General features: G+C 44.0%; 1 protein-coding gene and 1 long non-coding RNA gene across 3 annotated transcripts in view; one reads left to right on the forward strand and one right to left on the reverse strand.

Annotated features, from left to right (window-relative positions):
* Nucleotides 1–8,197: 8,197 nt before the first annotated feature.
* LOC129637921 (uncharacterized) lies at nt 8,198–9,205 on the reverse strand. Its single transcript, XR_008707634.1, has 3 exons — nt 9,079–9,205; nt 8,530–8,657; nt 8,198–8,421 (listed from the first exon to the last, which is right to left on the reverse strand). It is a non-coding gene; the product is annotated as an uncharacterized LOC129637921 (long non-coding RNA).
* A 118-nt stretch (nt 9,206–9,323) lies between these two features.
* Nucleotides 9,324–19,455, forward strand: part of TPST1 (tyrosylprotein sulfotransferase 1) — a 103,161-nt gene continuing 93,029 nt past the window's right edge. Inside the window, exons 1-2 of one of the 2 annotated variants that reach the window (XM_055562241.1) lie at nt 9,324–9,579; nt 10,227–10,273. The gene's annotated coding sequence lies outside the window, so the exon portion shown is untranslated. The remainder of the gene's footprint in view (nt 9,580–10,226; nt 10,274–19,455) is intronic. The other variant, XM_055562240.1, reaches the window with a different exon arrangement.

The following is a 19,455-nucleotide window of genomic DNA, read 5'->3' on the forward strand; positions in this document are numbered from 1 at the left end:
GCTCTGGAGCCCTCACCTGGAGTCCCCTGTGCTTCCAGGTGGGGCCCTGAGTGCCCTCCTACTCTCTCCCCTGCGTCTCTCTCTGCTTTGCCCCGCTGCCTTCATCCTCACTGAGAGCTGCAGCTTTTTTTTTTTTTTTAAATTGTAATTGATTTACAGTGTTGAGCTAATCCCTACTATATAGCAAAGTGATTCTGTTATATATATGTATGTACATCTTTTTCATGTGTTTTCTATTATGGTTTATCACAGGATATTGAATAGAGTTCCCTGTACTGTACAGTCGGACCTTGTTGTTCACCCAGTGTATATATAATAGCTTACATCTGCTAACCCAACCTCCCACTCTGCCCCTTGCCCAGCCCCCTCCGCCTTGGCGATCACCAGTCTGTCCTCTGTGTCTGTGAGTCTTTCTGTTTTGTAGATAGGTTCACATTTTAGGTTCCGCATGTAAGTGATGTCATACTGTATTTGTCTTTCTCTTTCTGTCTGACTTAGTATGATCATCTCTAGGTCCATCCATGTTGTGGAAAAGGCATTATTTCATTCTTTTTTATGGTTGTGTAGTATTCCATATGGAGAAGGCAATGGCACCCCACTCCAGTACTCTTGCCTGGAAAATCCCATGGATGGAGGAGTCTGGTGGGCTGCAGTCCATGGGGTCGCCAAGAGTCGGGCAGGACTCAGCGACTTCACTTTCACTTTTCACTTTCCTGCATTGGAGAAGGCAATGGCAACCCACTCCAGTGTTCTTGCCTGGAGAATCCCAGGGATGGGGGAGCCTCGTGGGCTGCCGTCTATGGGGTCGCACAGAGTCGGACACGACTGAAGCGACTTAGCAGCAGCAGCAGCAGCAGTATTCCATAAATATATACTACATCTTCTTTATCCTTTCATCTGTCGATGGACATTTGTTTTCTTGTCTTGGCTATTGCGAATAGTGCTGCTGTGAGCACTATTATAGAGGTGCATGTATCTTTTTGAACTGTGGTTTTGCCTGGATATATGCACAGGAGTGGGCTTACTGGACCATATGGCAACTCTAGTTTTAGTTTTCTGAGGATCATCCATACTGTTTTACGTACTGGTTGTACCAACTTACCTTCCCACCAACAGGGTAGGAGGGTTCCCTTTTCTGTACACCCTCTCCATCATTTATTTGTAGACTCTTTTTTTAATTGGAGCATAATTGTTTTATGAGGTTGTGTTAGTGTCTGTTGTACAATGAAATGAATCAGCTATATGTATACATATATCCCCTCCCTTTTGGACTTCCCTCCCCAACCCCCCATCCCACCCATCTAGGTCATCAAAGAGCAACAAGCTGAGTTCTCTGTACTGTATCACAAGTTCTCCATTTTGACCGGTATGAGGTGGTACCTTACTGTAGTTTTGATTTTCATTTCTCTAATAATTAGCAATATTGAGCATCTTTAATGTGCTTATTGGCCGTCCATATGCCATCTTTTGGGATACCCTCATAGCTCAGTTGGTAAAGAATCCGCCTGCAATGCAGGAGACCCCAGTTCAATTCCTGAGTCAGGAAGATCCCTTGGAGAAGGGATGGGCTACCCACTCCAGTATTCTGGCCTGGAGAATTCCATGGACTGTATAGTCCGTGGGGTCACAAAGAGTTGAATACGACTGAGTGACTTTCACTTTCATATGCCTTTTAGAGAAATGTCTATTTAGCAGCTGCAGGTGTTTTTTATTTTAAATGCTTTTATTTATGGATTTATTGGCTGTGCTGGGTCTTGTTGCTGCTCAGGCTTTTGCTGTAGTTACTGTGAGCGGGAGCTACTCTGCAGTTGTGGTGGGCAGGCTTCTCATCACAGCGGCTTCTCTCGTTGCAGCACAGGCTCCAGGGCATGTGGGCTGCAGCAGTTGCGGTTCCTGAGCTCTAGAGCACAGGACCAATAGTTGTGGCACACAGGCTTGGTTGTTCTGCTTATGGGGGGTCTTCCCGGATCAGGGATCAAACCCATGTCTCCTGCATTGGCAGGCAGATTCTTTACCACTGAGCCACCTAGGAAGCCCCAGTTGCAGTTTTTGCTAATCATCTATCCATTCACTCACTCATCCATTCATTTGACCAGTGCCAAGCCCTGTCCTGGAAACAGGATGGAGGATCAGGTAGACAAATGACTTTGTATCATCACCATTTTTGCCTTCACCCTTGAGAACTCTTTGTCCCCACTTCTCCACTTCCTCCCAAGGCCATTTCCATGCTCTCTGAAGAACCTCTGCTCCTGCACTTGCATAGCAAAGGGAGCCTGTCCTCCCCATTATCTGTGTCCAAACCCCTTGCTCAGTTCAGTTCAGTCACTCAGTCATGTCTGACTCTTTGCGACCCCATGAACTGCAGCACACCAGGCCTCCCTGTCCATCACCAACTCCCAGAGCTTACTCAAACTCATCTCCATTGAGTTGGTGATGCCGTCCAACCATCTCATCCTCTGTCGTCCCCTTCTCCTCTTGCCTTCAATCTTTCCCAGCATCAGGGTCTTTTCCAATGAGTCAGCTCTTCGCATCTAGTGGCCAAAGTATTGGAGTTTCAGCTTCAACATCAGTCCTTACAATGAACACTCAGGACTCATATCCTTTAGGATGGACTGGTTGGATCTCCTTGCAGTCCAAGGGACTCTCAAGAGTCTTCTCCAACACCACAGTTCAAAAGCATCAATTCTTCGGCGCTCAGCTTTCTTCACAGTCCAACTCTCACATCCATACATGACCACTGGAAAAACCATAGCCTTGACTAGATGGACCTTTGTTGGCAAAGTGATATCTCTACTTTTCAATATGCTGTGTAGGTTGGTCATAACTTTTCTTCCAAGGAGCATGCGTCTTTTAATTTAATGGCCGCACTCACCATCTGCAGTGATTTTGGAGTGCAAAAAATAAAGTCTGCCACTGTTTCCACTGTTTCTCCATCTATTTCCCATGAAGTGATGGGACCAGATGCCATGATCTCAGTTTTCTTAATGTTGAGCTTTCAGCCGACTTTTTCACTCTCCTCTTTCACTTTCATCAAGAGGCTCTTTACTTCTTCTTCACTTTCTGCCATATGGGTTGTGTCATCTGCATATCTGAGGTTATTGATATTTTTCTCAGCAATCTTGATTCCAGCTTGTGCTTCATCCGGCCCAGCATTTCTCATGATGTACTCTCAGTTCAGTTCAGTTCAGTCACTCAGTCGTGTCCGACTCTTTGCAACCCCATGAATTGCAGCATGCCAGGCCTCCCTGTCCATCACCAACTCCCGGAGTTCACTCAGACTCACATCCATCGAGTTAGTGATGCCATCCAGCCATCTCATCTTCTGGCATCCCCTTCTCCTCCTGCCCCCAATCCCTCCCAGCATCAGAGTCTTTTCCAATGAGTCAACTCTTCGCATGAGGTGGCCAAAGTACTGGAGTTTCAGCTTTAGCATCATTCCTTCCAAAGAAATCCCAGGGCTGATCTCCTTCAGAATGGACTGGTTGGATCTCCTTGCAGTCCAAGGGACTCTCAAGAGCCTTCTCCAACACCACAGTTCAAAAGCATCAATTCTTCGGCGCTCAGCCTTCTTCACAGTCCAACTCTCACATCCATACATGACCACAGGAAAAACCATAGCCTTGACTAGACGGACCTTTGTTGGCAAAGTAATGTCTCTGCTTTTCAATATGCTATCTAGGTTGGTCATAACTTTCCTTCCAAGGAGTAAGCGTCTTTTAATTTCATGGCTGCAGTCACCATCTGCAGTGATTTTGGAGCCCCAAAAAATAAAGTCTGACACTGTTTCCATTGTTTCCCCATCTATTTCCCATGAAGTGATAAGCCCGGATGCCATGAGCTTTAAGCCAACTTTTTCACTCTCCACTTTCACTTTCATCAAGAGGCTTTTGAGTTCCTCTTCACTTTCTGCCATAAGGGTGGTGTCATCTGCATATCTGAGGTTATTGATATTTCTCCTGGCAATCTTGATTCCAGCTTGTGTTTCTTCCAGCCCAGCATTTCTCATGATGTACTCTGCATATAAGTTAAATAAGCAGGGTGACAATATACAGCCTTGACGTACTCCTTTTCCTATTTGGAACCAGTCTGTTGTTCCATGTCCAGTTCTAACTGTTGCTTCCTGACGGGCATACAGATTTCTCAAAAGGCAGGTCAGGGGGTCTGGTATTCCCATCTCTTTCAGAATTTTCCACAGTTTATTGTGATCCACACAGTCAAAGGCTTTGGCATAGTCAATAAAGCAGAAATAGATGTTTTTCTGGAACTCTCTTGCTTTTTCCATGATCCAGCAGATGTTGGCAATTTGATCTCTGGTTCCTCTGCCTTTACTAAATCCAGATGCCATCTCAGCAGCAGATGCCCTTGCTGCTGACCCTCATTTCTAGCTCTCTTGGTCCGAGACAGAGAATAAAAAAGTGATACCTTTGGCATGAGTTTCTTCCCCAGCTTTCCCTTTCTGAGACCCTCTCTGTCCCCCATCCTCTCTCTATGCCAGATCCTGGAATGGAAGTGCCATTTGTGGGCGCGGCTGTACTTTTGTCCTTCCAGAAACCAAAGCAGGGAGTTCCCCAGTTGCCTAATGGTTAGGACTCAGAGCTCTTACTGCCCAGGCCCCAGATTTGATCCCTATTTGGGGAACTAAGATCCCATAAGCTGCATGGCTCAGTCCAAATAAAAGAAACCAAAGCAAAACCAAAGAGTGGTGGCAGAGGTGAGAGGAAGGGATGGAGAGGGTCTCAGAAAAGAAAAGCTGGGGAAGAAAATAAAATAAGAGCTCTGAAGGGCTGGGCTGCTTGCTGGGAGATGACTCTCTGAGGCAGGAGCAGGGTAAAGGTTGACCTAGAAGATGGCAGTGGCTTCCGGGTGCTCACCGGGGTGTCAGTGAACACTCGTCCACTTCTTCTCTTTTCTTGGACCTGCCAGACTGTTTGAAAGAAGCAGTCTCTGAGTCCTTTGAACTGCCTATTGGTCAGAGGGAGAAGCTGTCTAGGCTCTCAGGTAAGGTCTCTGAATCTGAGCTGATCACCTGGAAGAGGTATATAGCTGGGGAGGGAAAATAGATCCAGGGCATTCAGAGAATATGTGCTGAACCTGAGAGTCACTAAATGACACAGAGCAATACATATGCCATGTGAACTGGATGTTCATAAAGGCTTGATCAGTGAGTTTTCCAGAAAAGAGTCTTTTAAAAAATTACATATTTATTCATTTCAAATAGATAATCCAAGCACAGGGCACAACATTTCAAAAAGTGCCAGAAGGTATGCATAGTAAAAAATAGATGTCTTTCCCTCTTCTGTGCTCAAGTTCTTCAGTTTCCTTTGCAGAAACAACTACTGTTGTCAGTTTCTATTATTGTTGTTCAGTTGCTAAGTTGTGTCTGAGTCTTTGCAATCCTGGCATGGATTGCAGCACGCCAGGCTCCCCTTCACTATCTCCCAGAGTTTGCTCAAACTCATATCCATTGAGTTGGTGATGCCATCCAGCTTATCCTCTGTCACCCCTTCAATCTTTCCCAGCATCAGGGTCCTTTCCAATGAGTTGGTTCTTTACATCAGATGGCTAAACAAAGTATAGGAGCTTCAGCTTCAGCATCAGTCCTTCCAATGAATGTTCAGGGTTGATTTCATTTAGGATTGACTGATTTGATCTCTGAAAATCACAAGTGTGTTTGTGTGTCTGTGTGTACTTGAAAAAATGCAAATGGGCATATTATATATACTGTTTTTAACTGTGTTCTTTTAAGAGTATATTTTGGAGTCTATTTTCTTAACATATACTGTATGGGTTGGGGTAGCTTTGAAAAGCAGAAAAACTTTGTTCCCATACAGCTCTGGAGCTTTACTTCAGATCAAACAGCTCCTTATTTGCAGCTGTTTTTTGTTTTTTGTTTTTTTTTTTTAACAGACAGTGTGGTCCCTGGGCGAGCTGAAGCTGTCTTGCTCAGGGAAACATCCTGGCATGGGACAGGCAAGGAGCTAACATCCCTGCCAGATTTCACTGGGATTCACGTCCACCATTCATATGGAATTCCCTACATCTGGAATTTGTTCTCAGAGTTTATATAAGAGATACCAGCACCAAGCTCCTACCTGGCTACTCAATTTTTTTCCCCCCAGGTCTTGTAGGTGGGTGAAGTGTTTTCTGGGTGTTGTGGAGGTCATTTCACAAAGCTGCATTTCTGGCTCATGGAGAGAGGCTGGCAGGGGCTGTGTTTAAGGGATTAATGCCCCATGGTGCTGTCTGTGGCTTCAAGATTACTCAGGTCAGGGTGAGCTGTTTGCCTGAAGCGGTCTGGAATGCAGGAAGTGGAATGGGACATAGCTCTTAATGTTAAAAGACTGGTTAATCAAACCACTTTGGGTGCAGGTGTATCTGAATCACCTTGTAGAATGCTGTGTCCTTTCCCTTTCCTCTTGCTTTCTGCCTGCCAACGTTGTTCATTTTCTTTTCTTTTTCATATTTATTTTATTCATTTATTTGGCTGTATTGGGTCTTAGTTGCATGGCACAGGGAATCTCTGATCTTTGTTGTGGCATGTGGGGTCTTTAGTTGTGGCCTGTGGGATCTAGTTCCCTGACCAGGGATCAATCCCGGGTCCCCTGCATAGGGAACAAAGAGTCTTAGCCACTGGACCACCAGGGAAGTCCTGCTCCTTTTCTTTTGATGAGCTTTCTAATACTAGTGGTCCATTTCTGCTGCCCCAAAGCAGCTTGGGTCAGATTAGATCAGCTTCCTATTTGATTTAATGTTCCAAAGAAAAAATATCATGGTGGGTAGTTCTTTAAATTTCGTCAGATCGAATTGCTTACAAGATTTTGTCAATCAAATAAAGGGAAAACAACCAGATATAGTGATCCCTTGTTCTTAGAGTGGCACCATAGCCTGAGGCTCTTGGAGGTTTATTACCTTATTTGCTCTTTAAAAAAAATAACAGCTTTATTCAGATATAATCCACATACCATGTAACTCACCGACTTCAAGTAAACAGTTCAGTGGGTTTTTTTTTTTAATATATTCAAAGAATTGCACAACTATCACCTCAGTCAATTTTAGAACATTTTCATCAATCACTCCCTCCCATCAAAAAGCCCCATAGCCATTAGCAATTACTTCCCCCTCAGTCCAAGGCATCCACTAATATATTTGTTTTTTCCTATGGATTTGCCTGTTCTGGACATTTCATATAAAGGGGCTCATATAATATCTGGTCTTTCAAGACTGGCTTCTTTCATCTAGCAGGACATTTTCAAGATTCAGCCCTGTTGTAGCATTTATCAGTACTGACTGGAAGAAACACAAGCTGGAATCAAGATTGCCAGGAGAAATATCAATAACCTCAGATATGCAGATGACATCACCCTTATGGCAGAAAGTGAAGAGGAACTCAAAAGCCTCTTGATGAAAGTGAAGGTGGAGAGTGAAAAGGTTGGCTTAAAGCTCAACATTCACAAAATGAAGATCATGGCATCCGGTCCCATCACTTCATGGGAAATAGATGGGGAAACAGTGGAAACAGTGTCAGACTTTATTTTTCTGGGCTCTAAAATCACTGCAGATGGTGACTGCAGCCATGAAATTAAACGACGCTTACTCCTTGGAAGGAAAGTTATGATCAACCTATAGCATATTGAAAAGCAGAGACATTACTTTGCCAACAAAGGTCCGTCTAGTCAAGGCTATGGTTTTTCCTGTGGTCATGTATGGATGTGAGAGTTGGACTGTGAAGAAGGCTGAGCGCCAAAGAATTGATGCTTTTGAACTGTGGTGTTGGAGAAGGCTCTTGAGAGTCCCTTGGACTGCAAGGAGATCCAACCAGTCCATTCTGAAGGAGATCAGCCCTGGGATTTCTTTGGAAGGAATGATGCTAAAGCTGAAACTCCAGTACTTTGGCCACCTCATGCGAAGAGTTGACTCATTGGAAAAGACTCTGATGCTGGGAGGGATTGGGGGCAAGAGGAGAAGGGGACGACAGAGGATGAGATGGCTGGATGGCATCACTGACTCGATGGACTTGAGTCTGAGTGAACTCCGGGAGTTGGTGATGGACAGGGAGGCCTGGCGTGCTGTGATTCATGGGGTCGCAAAGAGTCGGACACGACTGAGCGACTGATCTGATCTGATCACTCTTGTTTATGGTCAAGTAATATTCCATTGTGTGGCTATGTCATATTTTACTTATTCATTAATTAGCTGATGGACATCTGGGTTTTTTCCACTTTGTTGGCTATAATGAGTAACGGTTCTATGAACATTCCTGTAGACATTTTTGCGTGGACCTCACTTGAACTTGGACATCCCCAGTGACTCAGCGGTAAAGAATCTGCCTGCAATGGAAGAGATGCGGTTCTATCCCTGGGTTGGGAAGGTCCCCTGGAGGCGGAAATGGCAACCCACTCCAATGTTCTTCCCTGGGAAATCCTATGGACAGAGGAGCGTGGTGAGCTACAGTCCATGAGGTCACAGTCAGACATGACTGAGCACATAGGTACACTTAATCTTTACAGCAACTCTCAGAGGTTTACAGACCTAGTTCTATAGACAACAAAACTCATTCCAAGATTGTAGACAGAGCCCATGCTTTTTCCAGTCTATGTACACAGAGCTGAAATAACTGCTTCGACAGAACGTGCTGTGGATATGTCCGCAGGAAGGACCTGTGAACAGGAATGGTTATTTTTCAGTTGTGAAATTTCAGCCCTCTCCCCAATGTCCTCCTTCTCTTTGCCTTTTCCCTCCTCTCCTAGTTTTCACTTTCAGGTATCGGGGTTTCCGCCTCTCTGGTGGGTACAGAATCCACTCTCACTCATTTATACTTTGGTGTGGAATATAATTTTGTGCGAATGTGATATTTGCACTTTCGAATCACCCCGATGAGGTGAAATCTCCTCTGCTAGTAGCAAGCACTGAGGTGCTATTTGAAGCAGGGACAGGCAGAGGGAGGATTTCTTGGAAAAGCTCTTTCTCCTGTCGGGTCCCAGGTTTCCAGGATGAAGGCCACCCACCGTGGGGGTTGGGGTTGCGTGGACCGCCACCTGTCCGCGGCCTCCCCCCTACCCCCAGCTAGGCCGCGCGCACCGTTGCTCGGCAACCACCCGCTCACGCAGGTGGCGGCCCCAGAACCCCGCAAGGAGCGCGCGCACACACCGGGACTCAGGGCCGCCCGCGCGGCCCGGACGTCAGACCCACCCCTCTCCTCAGTGCCTGCCGGGCCCGGCGGGAGGCCGAGCCCCGCCCCCCTCGGAGGGCAGCCTGTGGAACCCACGAATCAGAGAGACCGACACATCGCCCGGCTGGGAGCCGGGCAGCCAATCGCCGCACGTGTGTGATCCCGTGCCCGCCGGGGAGGCCGGCTGCGGGCGCTGAGGCGGCGACCGCGGGAGTCGCTGCTGAGGCGGCCGCGGTCGCGGGTCGTGTCAGCGCAGCTCCTCTGGGCCGGGCCAGGCTGGCAGCAGCTTGCGCCTGGCGGTGAGGGCGGGCTCCCGGGGTGGGCGGAATGGCCCCCACCTAGGGCCGTGGCAGTAGTGGCTGAGCCCAGGATGCTGAGGAGGCGGCTCGGCGGCTCCTCGCTCATTCCAGGTAAGGGGGACGCCGCGCTCGTGGCGGCGCGCCGCCCCGGCCCCGCTGTCTCCCTGCCGCCGCTCACCTGGCTCCGAGTCCCGGCCGCGTCTGTCCTGGCATCCCTCGGCCCCAGTCACCGCCGGCCCGCGTGTCTCCCCTGGGGCTACTCCAGCCCCGCCCCCTCAGCGCGGAGCCCCGTGTCCCGGCCCTGCCGGGCCCGGCTCCGGAGCCCGCACCCCTGTCCTCGGCGCCCGCGTTTCCCGGTCTCGGGCTTCCCCGTGGCCCGACTCGCCCCCGCCGTGGTCGGCCTCCGCTCTCTCCCGCCCCCTCCTCGCCTTCCTGTCCCTCAGGCAGGGCCGGCACAGTTTCCCAGCCTCCGCAGTCCTTTGGGGCGCCTTCCGGGGATGAGCCGCCAGGGCGCCCCCCGGATCGGACTTCTGCCCTCGTCTCTACCGGGACTTCCCTTCCCCAGGCTCACCCCATCCTTGCCCCCCTGTACGGGGTCCTCTAGGCATTTCACTCGCGCCCTCCCGCCCCCCACCCCACGCCCTGTGTCCCTGGGTTTTGCCCTTTTGCCCCCAGATGCTTTCCTTTCCCAACTCGCCCCTTCTCTCTCCATTTTCATCCCCCACCGTCGCTAACACATCTTTTCCTCTACGCTTAAGCCTTCAGACATTGTTCCTCTCCTGAGTGCCCGGTCTACAATTTTAGCGTAAGTCGTCTTTAAATGAGCTACACCCATAACATGTAAAGTGTGTTGCTTAGAGTTTGGCACACAGTAGGTCTGGTATGTGGTAGATGCTCACGCGTGTTACCCTCTTCCTCCTTTGAGGCCTTTGTGCCCTCCAGATAGTGGTAGCAAGACGTCCAGTATCCAGTTCCTCAAGAGTAGAATGGGAGGTGGCAGGATGAGTTAGGCACCTCCAAGTGTGATGAAGAGATAGCATTGTCAGTTATTTACTTACAGCAGTCATTCCAAATAATTGAATTTTGCCATCTTTGTGTCATGTATTGTTTTCTAATAATTGGCTTTGTAAAGAGTTCTTAGTAAGGTTTGCAACTTAGTCCCACCACCCCATCTCCTTTGCTGAACTTTTATTTTTAGGGAAGGAAGAGCCCCCACCTCCTAGTTGAAATTGCATTGTGTCCAAGAAGGGTTTAGAGTGTTTATCTCCCAGCTGGATAGTCCAGTCCCGCAGTGAATTTTCATCCTTTAAAAACCTAGAGAAATCAGGTTTAGATTTCTTGGAATCAACCGTGGAAGGGATCAGAAATGCTTAGGAGTGGAAGTTCTGACAAGTTCTCTCAGAGTGAAGGAGGAATTAGCCACTCCTGCCCCCCTTTCTGGCTATCAGAGGAAATAACTAGAGTCGATTTTTAAAAAGAATAAAATAAGTTTGACTTTTGAAAATTATAAGCCGTGTTACTGGCCTCCAGCCATTCTTGCTCATTTGCTCTGATGATTTACAAGCCTGGATGAATCCAACAGTTGGCTTTTTCTGCTCCTGGAGGCTTGAGGAAAGCGTGTGACTGAACTGCTGGTGCTGTTCTAAACTTTTGGATTCCAGCTTTGCTTGAGCTGCCTGGAGATCCTTTGACTGACTCCCTATGTACCTCTTATGTACCTAGACCTCATTGCTATTTCTAGATCTTTACCATTTTCCTCATCTTGACTTGACTTATCTTACTCTTGATTTCTTTACATTTCTTATTTTGCCTCTTCGCAGAATTGGTAGGCATCAGCCCTGAACCCTTAAGGGTTTGTCGTTTATCTGTGTGCTTGTACCTATCTGATTTCTGATCGCCTTTTCTTTTATCAGAGGAAGAAGGTATTATTTTCTGAGGCTAACATCTTTCATGTTCTATGTTCTCTTTTTTTCTCAGCTTGCACACATGCTCAGGTTTTCACCATCCAAAACAAACCAAAATGAAACATTGCCTTGATGTTCTTTCCCTCAGATTAATGTGGTATTCATTAGGATTTTGTTTTCTGTTCCTTCCCCTGTCCTCTAGTTTGTGTTATTACACTTTCATTCATGGCTTCTAGTAGCACCTGTATATTTTTGGTTTCAGTTCAGTTCAGTTGCTCAGTTGTGTCCAACTCTTTGAGACCCCATGAATCGCAGCACGCCAGGCCTCCTTGTCCATCACCATCTCCCGGAGTTCACTCAGACTCATGTCCATCCAGTCAGTGATGCCATCCAGCCATCTCATCCTCTGTCATCCCCTCTCTTCCTGCCCCCAATCCCTCCCAGCATCAGAGTCTTTTCCAATGAGTCAACTCTTCGCATGAGGTGGCCAAAGTACTGGAGTTTCAGCTTTAGCATCATTCCTTCCAAAGAACACCCAGGGCTGATCTCCTTCAGAATGGACTGGTTGGATCTCCTTGCAGTCCAAGGGACTCTCAAGAGCCTTCTCCAACACCACAGTTCAAAAGCATCAATTCTTTGGCGCTCAGCCTTCTTCACAGTCCAACTCTCACATCCATACATGAGCACTGGAAAAACATGACCAAAAAAAATATTTTTGGTTTACAATGGTATATATTCAGTCCTCATTTTTCTTGAACTTCAGGTATTTCATATGTTTGTCTGTTGGATAACTATACTTGGATACTTGTACTTCAAACTTGGGTATTTTTTCCTTTCTCTTCTTACTCATAGCTGCCTCAGGGACATCCACAAACCTCCTACTTTAAGTTCTGTACCCTAGAAACTTTAGAATCCTCTTCTTCTCTCCTATCATTATATCTGCCATAGATCCTGTTGTTGCTACCTGAAATCCTTTTCTTTTCTCTCCTTATTGCCAGAAGATTGCTTGTGGCCTGGGTTATGTTTTTCCTGAACAGATTTCAACCCAGGCTCTACTTTAAAACCACCTGGGAGTTTCAAAGGTTGAGGATGAAGGGATCAAGGCCTCCATAGAGATTCTGAGTCTTGGTCTGCTGTGGGGCCAGACCTTTTCATTTAAAAAATCTTTCTCATGCAGCAGTAATAGGCAGCAAAGGCTGAGAACTGGTTTGAGAGCTCTAAGAGGGACTGAGAATGGTGAGGAGCTATATGTAGCATTTAACTCATCCTTTAAAAATCAATGTAAATGTCACTTTTGTTGGCATGGTTACTTTCCTGACTTTGTACATTTACCTGTTAAAGTACTTATCACATTAAAAAAAATTTTTTTTTAATTATAGGGTAATTTCTTTACAATGTTGTGAGTTTCAGCCATACAACAATGCAAGTCAGTCATCATTTTATATTTATATGTATGTATATATCCCTTTCCTCTTGAGCCTTCCTCCCACCTCTCATCCTACCCCCCAAATTTTATTTAAATCATTTCTCATGGGCCCATTTTTCTCATAACTAGGATTTTCTTGAGGTCTGTGATTATGCCTAAAGGTAAATTATTGTTTCTTACACTATTCACAGCACTTCTGATACCAAATATGTAGATTTTTCCCTCACATTAAATAGTTCTCCAATTCTCCAGACAGCAACTGAGTATTCTACACTTTAACTTAATTATTACTATTAATACCTGGATTTAGTGCAGACCCCATAGATTAAGGACTCAGTCCCACAAGACTCCTCTCAACTTCAGACCAATTCCAAGTCCTAGGTTGTGACCTGTACTTGAAGCCAATTGGCAATAAATTGAGGCTTCTCACAACTCCCTCCTCAGGTGTATAATTTGCTATAAAGGCTCACGGAATTCAGGAAAGCTCATTACTTCCTTTTACCCATTGACTAAACAATGAAAACAGTGACATATTTTATTTTCTTTGGCTCCAAAGTCACTGTGGACTGCCACCATGAACTTAAAAGATGCTTGCTCCTTGGAAGAAAAGCTATGACAAATCTAGTCAGTGTATTAAAAAGCAGAGACATCACTTTGCCAACAAAGGTTTGTCTAGTCAAAGCTATGGTTTTCCCAGTAATCATGAGAGATGTGAGAGTTGGACCATAAAGAAGGCTGAGCACTGAAAAATTGATACTTTTGAACTGTGGTGTTGGAGAAGACTCTTGAGGGTCCCTTGGACTGAAAGGAGATCCAACCAGTCAATCCTAAAGGAAATTAACTGTAAATATTCTTTGGAAAAACTGGTGCTGAAGCTCCAATACTTTGGTTACCCGATATGAAGAAATGACTCATTGGAAAAGACTCTGATGCTGGGAAAGATAGAAGGCAGGAGGAGAAGGGGATGACAGAGGATAAGATGGTTGGATGGCATCACCAACTTGATGGACATGAGTTTGGGCAAACTCTGGGAGATAGTGAAGGACAGGGAAACCTGGCATGCTGCAGTCCATGGGGTCACAAAGAGTTGGACACGGCTGAGCAACTGAACAACAAAATTCTGGAAGCCATTCCATATGCTATTAAGAGGTTCCAGGGAAACTGAGACTCCATTGTTTCCTGGGTTAAATTTGTGGCTAAACACACTTTTATACTGGCTTTTGATGACTGACTTTTGATTGTATCCTGGACCTTTGTGGTATTTTGTTAGGAGACTCTGGATCCTATTTAAATCTTTTATAGGTGAGGGAGATTAAGAATTACTTCTAGTTATAAAATAAATTTTGGGGATGTAATATATAGCATAGGAAATGTAGTCAAATATTGTAATAACTTTGTATGGTGACAGGTGGTAACTAGACTTATGGTAGTGACCATTTTGTAATGTTTAAAAATATTAAATCACTATGTTGTACACCTAAAATTAATATAGTAATGTAAGTCAGTTACCCTTCAATAAAAAGAAAAGTCTTCTGTTTTAGTAGCAGTTGCCCTAAAAAGTTTCATGCATAGGGCCCAGTCTACTTTCTTTTATTTTTGGTAGCAGCCTTATTGAGCTATCATTCACATTTCATATGTTCGCCCATTTAAGGTATAATTTTTTTTAGTATGTTTGGTATATTTTAGTTGTTTAGTTGCTATAGTTGTGCCAGATTCTTTTGCAGTCCCATGGACTATAGCCCGCCAGGTTCCTCTGTCCATGGGATTCCCCAGGCAAGAATACCGGAGTGGTTTCCATTTCCTTCTCCAGGGGATTTCCTGACCCAGGGATCAAACCTGGATCTCCTGCATTGGCAGGCAGATTCTTTAGCACTGAGGCACCAGCGAAGTCCTGTGCAACCCTTATTACAGTCAACTTTAGAACGTTTTCAAGAAACTGTGCACTCCCTACCTGTCACTTCCAACTCCCATTTGTCCTGTCAGTTTAGGTCAGTTGCTCAGTTTTGTCCGACTCTTTGCGACCCCATGGACTGCAGCACTCCAGGTTTCCCTGTCCATCACCAATGCCTGGAACTTGCTCAAACTCATGTCCATCAAGTCGGTGATGCCATCCAACCATCTCATCTTCTGTTGTCCCCTTCTCTTCTTGCTTTCAGTCTTTCCCAGCATCAGGGTCTTTTCCAATGAGTTGGTTCTTCGTATCAGGTGGCCAAAGTATTGGAGCTTCAGCATCAGTCCTTCCAATGAATATTCAGGACTGATTTCCTTTAGGATGGACTGGTTGGATCTCCTTGCAGTCCAAGGGACTCTCAAGAGTCTTCTCCAACACCACAGTTCAAAAGCATCAATTCTTTGGTGCTCAGATTTCTTTATGGTCCAACTCTCACATCCACACGTGACTACTGGAGAAACCATAGCTTTGACTAGACAGACCTTTGTCAGCAAAGTAATGTCTCTACTTTTTAATATGCTGTCTAGGTTGGTTATAGCTTTTCTTCCAAGGAGCAAGCGTGTTTTAATTTCACGGCTGCAGTCATCATCAGCAGTGATTTTTGAGCCCAAGAAAATAAAGTCTTTCACTGTTTCCATTGTTTCCCCATCTGTTTCCCATGAAGTGATAGGACCGGATGCCATGATCTTAGTTTTTTGAATGTTGAGTTTTAAGCCAGCTTTTTCACTCTCCTCTTTCACTTTCATCAAGAGGCTCTTTAGTTCTTCTTCGCTTTCTGCCATAAGGGTGGTGTCATCTGCATATCTGAGGTTATTGATATTTCTCCCAGCTGTCTTGATTCCAGCTCGTGCTTCATCCAGCCTGGCATTTTGCATGATGTAATAAGCAGGGTGACAACATACAGCCTTGACGTACTCCTTCCCCAATTTGAAACCAGTCCATTGTTCCATGTCTGGTTCTAGCTGTTGCTACTTGACCTGCGTACAGATTTCTCAGGAGGCAAGTCAGGTGGTCTGGTATTCCCATCTCTTTCAGAATTTTCCACAGTTTATTGTGACCCACACAGTCAAAGGCTTTGGCATAGTCAATAAACCAGAAATAGATGTTTTTCTGAAACTCTCTTGCTTTTTCGATGATCCAGCGGATGTTGGCAATTTGATCTCTGGTTCCTCTGCCTTTTCTAAAACCAGGTTGTACATCTGGAGGTTCTCAGTTCACATACTGTTGAAGCCTCACTTGGAGAATTTTGAGCATTACTTTGCTAGCATGTGACATGAGTGCAATTGTGTGGTAGTTTGAACATTCTTTGGCATTGCCTTTCTTTGGGATTGGAATGAAAACTGACCTTTTCCAGTCCTGTGGCCACTGCTGAGTTTTCCGAATTTGCTGGCATATTGAGTGCAGCACTTTCACCGCATCATCTTTTAAGATTTGAAATACTGGAATTCTATCACCTCCATTAGCTTCGTTGGTAGTGATGCTTCCTGTGGCCCACTTGACTTTGCATTCCAGGATGTCTGGCTCTAGGTGAGTGATCACATCGTTGTGATTATCTGGGTCATGAAGATCTTTTCTGTATAATTGTTCTGTGTATTCTTGCCACCTCTTCTTAATATCTTCTGCTTCTGTTAGGTCCATACTGTTTCTGTGTTTATTGTGCCCATCTTTGCATGAAATGTTCCTATGGTATCTCTAATTTTCTTGAAGAGATCTCTAGTCTTTCCCATTCTTTTGTTTTCCTCTATTTCTTTGCATTGATCACTGGGGAAGGCTTTCTTATATCTCCTTGCTATACTGTGGAACTCTGCATTCAGATGTGTATATCTTTCTTTTCTCCTTTGACTTTAGCTTCTCTTCTTTTCTTAGCTATTTGTAAAGCCTCCTCAGACAACCGTTTTGCCCTTTTGCATTTCTTTTTCTGGGGATGGTCTTGATCACCGCCTTCTGTTGTGCAGTGTCACGAACGTCCGTCCATAGTTCTTCAGGCACTCCGTCTATCAAATCTAATCCCTGTCCCTTGGCAACTGCTAATGTGTTTTCTCTCTCTACAGATTTGCTTGTTCTGGACATTTCATATGAATGTAATACGACATGTAGTCCTTTGTTACTGGTTTCTTGGACTTTGCGTGTTTTCATGGTTCTTCCATGTTGTAGAATGTATCAGTATTTTATTTTTTCTTGCTGGATAATATTGTTTTGTGTGTAGACCACATTTATATATTAATCAGTTGATGGGTGTTTGGGTATTTGTACATTTTGACTATTATGACTAATGCTGCTGTGAACATCTGTGTACAAATTTTTGGGTGCGCATGTTTCATTTCTCTTGGATATACACCTGTGGGTGGAATTGCTGGGTCATATAACTCTAGAACTGTAGGTCTAATATCTTGAGCAACTGCTAGACTGTTTTCCAAAATGGCTACTCTGTTTTGCATTTCTGTTAGCAATGTATGAAGGTTCCAATTTTTCTACCTCCTTGCCAAAACTTGTTATTGTCTGACCTTCATGTTCTAGCTATCCTAATATGTGTGAAGTAATATCTCATTGTGGTTTTGATTGCATTTCCCTAATGGTTAAAGATGTTGGGCAACTTTTCATGAGCTTTTTGGCTATTTGTATATCTCTGGAGAAATCTGTGTTCTTTGTCCATTTTCAGATTGAGTTATTTGTCTTTCTGTTTCTGAGTTGTAAGGTTTCTTTATATATTCTGGATAGTAGACCCTTATCAGATATGATTAACAGATATAAATCTCCCATTCTGTAGGTGTCTTCACTTTCTTGATGGCATAAAGTTTTTACATTTTGATTAAGTCCAATTTGTCTTTTTTTCTTTTGTTGCTTGTGTTTTGTGTTTCATATTTAATATTTAAGAAACTGCTGCCTGTTCAAAGTCATGAAAATCTCCTCTTATGTTTTCTTCCAGGAGTTTCATAGTTTTATTTAGATCTTTAATCCATCTTTGTGAATTTGGTATAAGGTATGAGATAGGGGTCCAACCTCATTTTTTGCTTATAGATATTCAGTTGTCTTAGCACCATATGTTGTAAAAATACTCTTTTACTCTTTTACTTGATTTGTCTTGACACCGTTGTCTGATTGGAATTTTGATAGAGATTGCATTGAACAGTTTGGGGAATATTGGCATCTTAATTCTTATTAGTCTTCTAACTCATGAGTGTGTGATGACTTTTCACTCATTTAGATCATCTTTAATTTACTTCAAAAGCGTTTTCTGTTTTTCAGTGTACAAATTTTGTATTTTTTTTGGTTAAATATTTTTCTTTTGTTTGTTTCATTTATTTTAAACTAAGGAGCATCTTAGATTAGTCATTACATACATGTATTTTTATCCACTTTCCAGTTTTTCTTTTTTTTTAATTTTTGTTTTGTTTTGGAGTATAGTCAATTAACAATGTTGTGATAGTTTCAGGTGGACAACAAGGGGATTCAACCATACATGTACATATATCCATTCTCCCCCAAACCCCCTCCCATCCAGGATGCCACATATCTCTGAGCAGAGTTCCCTGTGTGTATTTCTTAATGTTTCATTCTTTTGGTGCTATTGTGAGTGGAATTCTTTTGTCAATTTTGTTTTTGGATTGTCAATGATAATATATAGAAATATAATTGAATTCTTTATATTAGTCAAGTATCTTAAAATCATACCGAACTCATGTAACAGTTCTGATAGTTTTTTAGTGTTTTATTAGAATTTTATATATATGATCTATACTCTCTGAAGAGAGGTAGTTTTATGTCTTCCTTCCAATCTGGATTGCTTTCTTTTTCTTACCTACTTGCCCTGGCTAAAATTTCCTGTATAATACTATTAGAAATGGTGAGAGTGTACATCTTGTCTTGGTCCTGATCTTAGAGGGAATTGTTAAATGTGAAGTTATCTGTGGGTTTTCTTAGTTGTCATTTTTCAAGTTGATGATGTCCTCTTCTATTTCTAGCGTATTCATTGTATTTATTGTGAAAGAGTGTTGTGGTGGTGGTTTAGTCACTAAGTCGGGTCCGACTGCATGACAGGCTCCTCTGTCCATGGGATTCTCCAAGCAAGAATACTGGAGTGGGTTGCCATTTCCTTCTCCAGGGGATCTTCCCGACCCAGGAATCGAACCTGGGTCTCCTGCACTGCAGGCAGGCTGAGCTATGAGGGAAGCCCGAAAGAGTGTTGGATTTTGTCAAATGCTTCTTCAGCGCCTATTAAGATTTACCAGGTGGTTTTTGGTCTTTTATTCTATTAATAATGGTGTGTGACATTAATCGATTTTCATATGTTAAGTCAGCTTTACACACATGGGATATACCACATTTGGTCATGGTGTGTGATCCTTTATATATGTTGCTGGATTGATTTGCTGCTATTTTGTTGGAGATTTTTGCATTTATGTAGTGAATATTTGTTTATAGTTTTCTTGTATTGTCTTTGTCTGGTTTTGGAATCAGGGAAAACTGGCTTCACAGAACGAGTTGAAAAGTGTTCCTGTCTTTTCTGTATTTTGGAAGAATTTATAGGTTGGTGTTCATTCTTAATGTTTCATAGCATTCACCAGTGAAGCCATCTAGTCCTGGACTTTGTGGGAAGTTTTGTTTGCTAATTCAATTTCTTTACTTGTTATAGCTTTATTCAGATTACTTCTTTGTGAGTTCATTTTAGTACTCTGTGTTTTCTAGGAATTTGTCCATTTCATGTA

This window comes from Bubalus kerabau, chromosome 23 (assembly GCF_029407905.1).
Source record: "Bubalus kerabau isolate K-KA32 ecotype Philippines breed swamp buffalo chromosome 23, PCC_UOA_SB_1v2, whole genome shotgun sequence".
In the NCBI taxonomy this organism is placed as follows: Eukaryota; Metazoa; Chordata; class Mammalia; order Artiodactyla; family Bovidae; genus Bubalus; species Bubalus kerabau.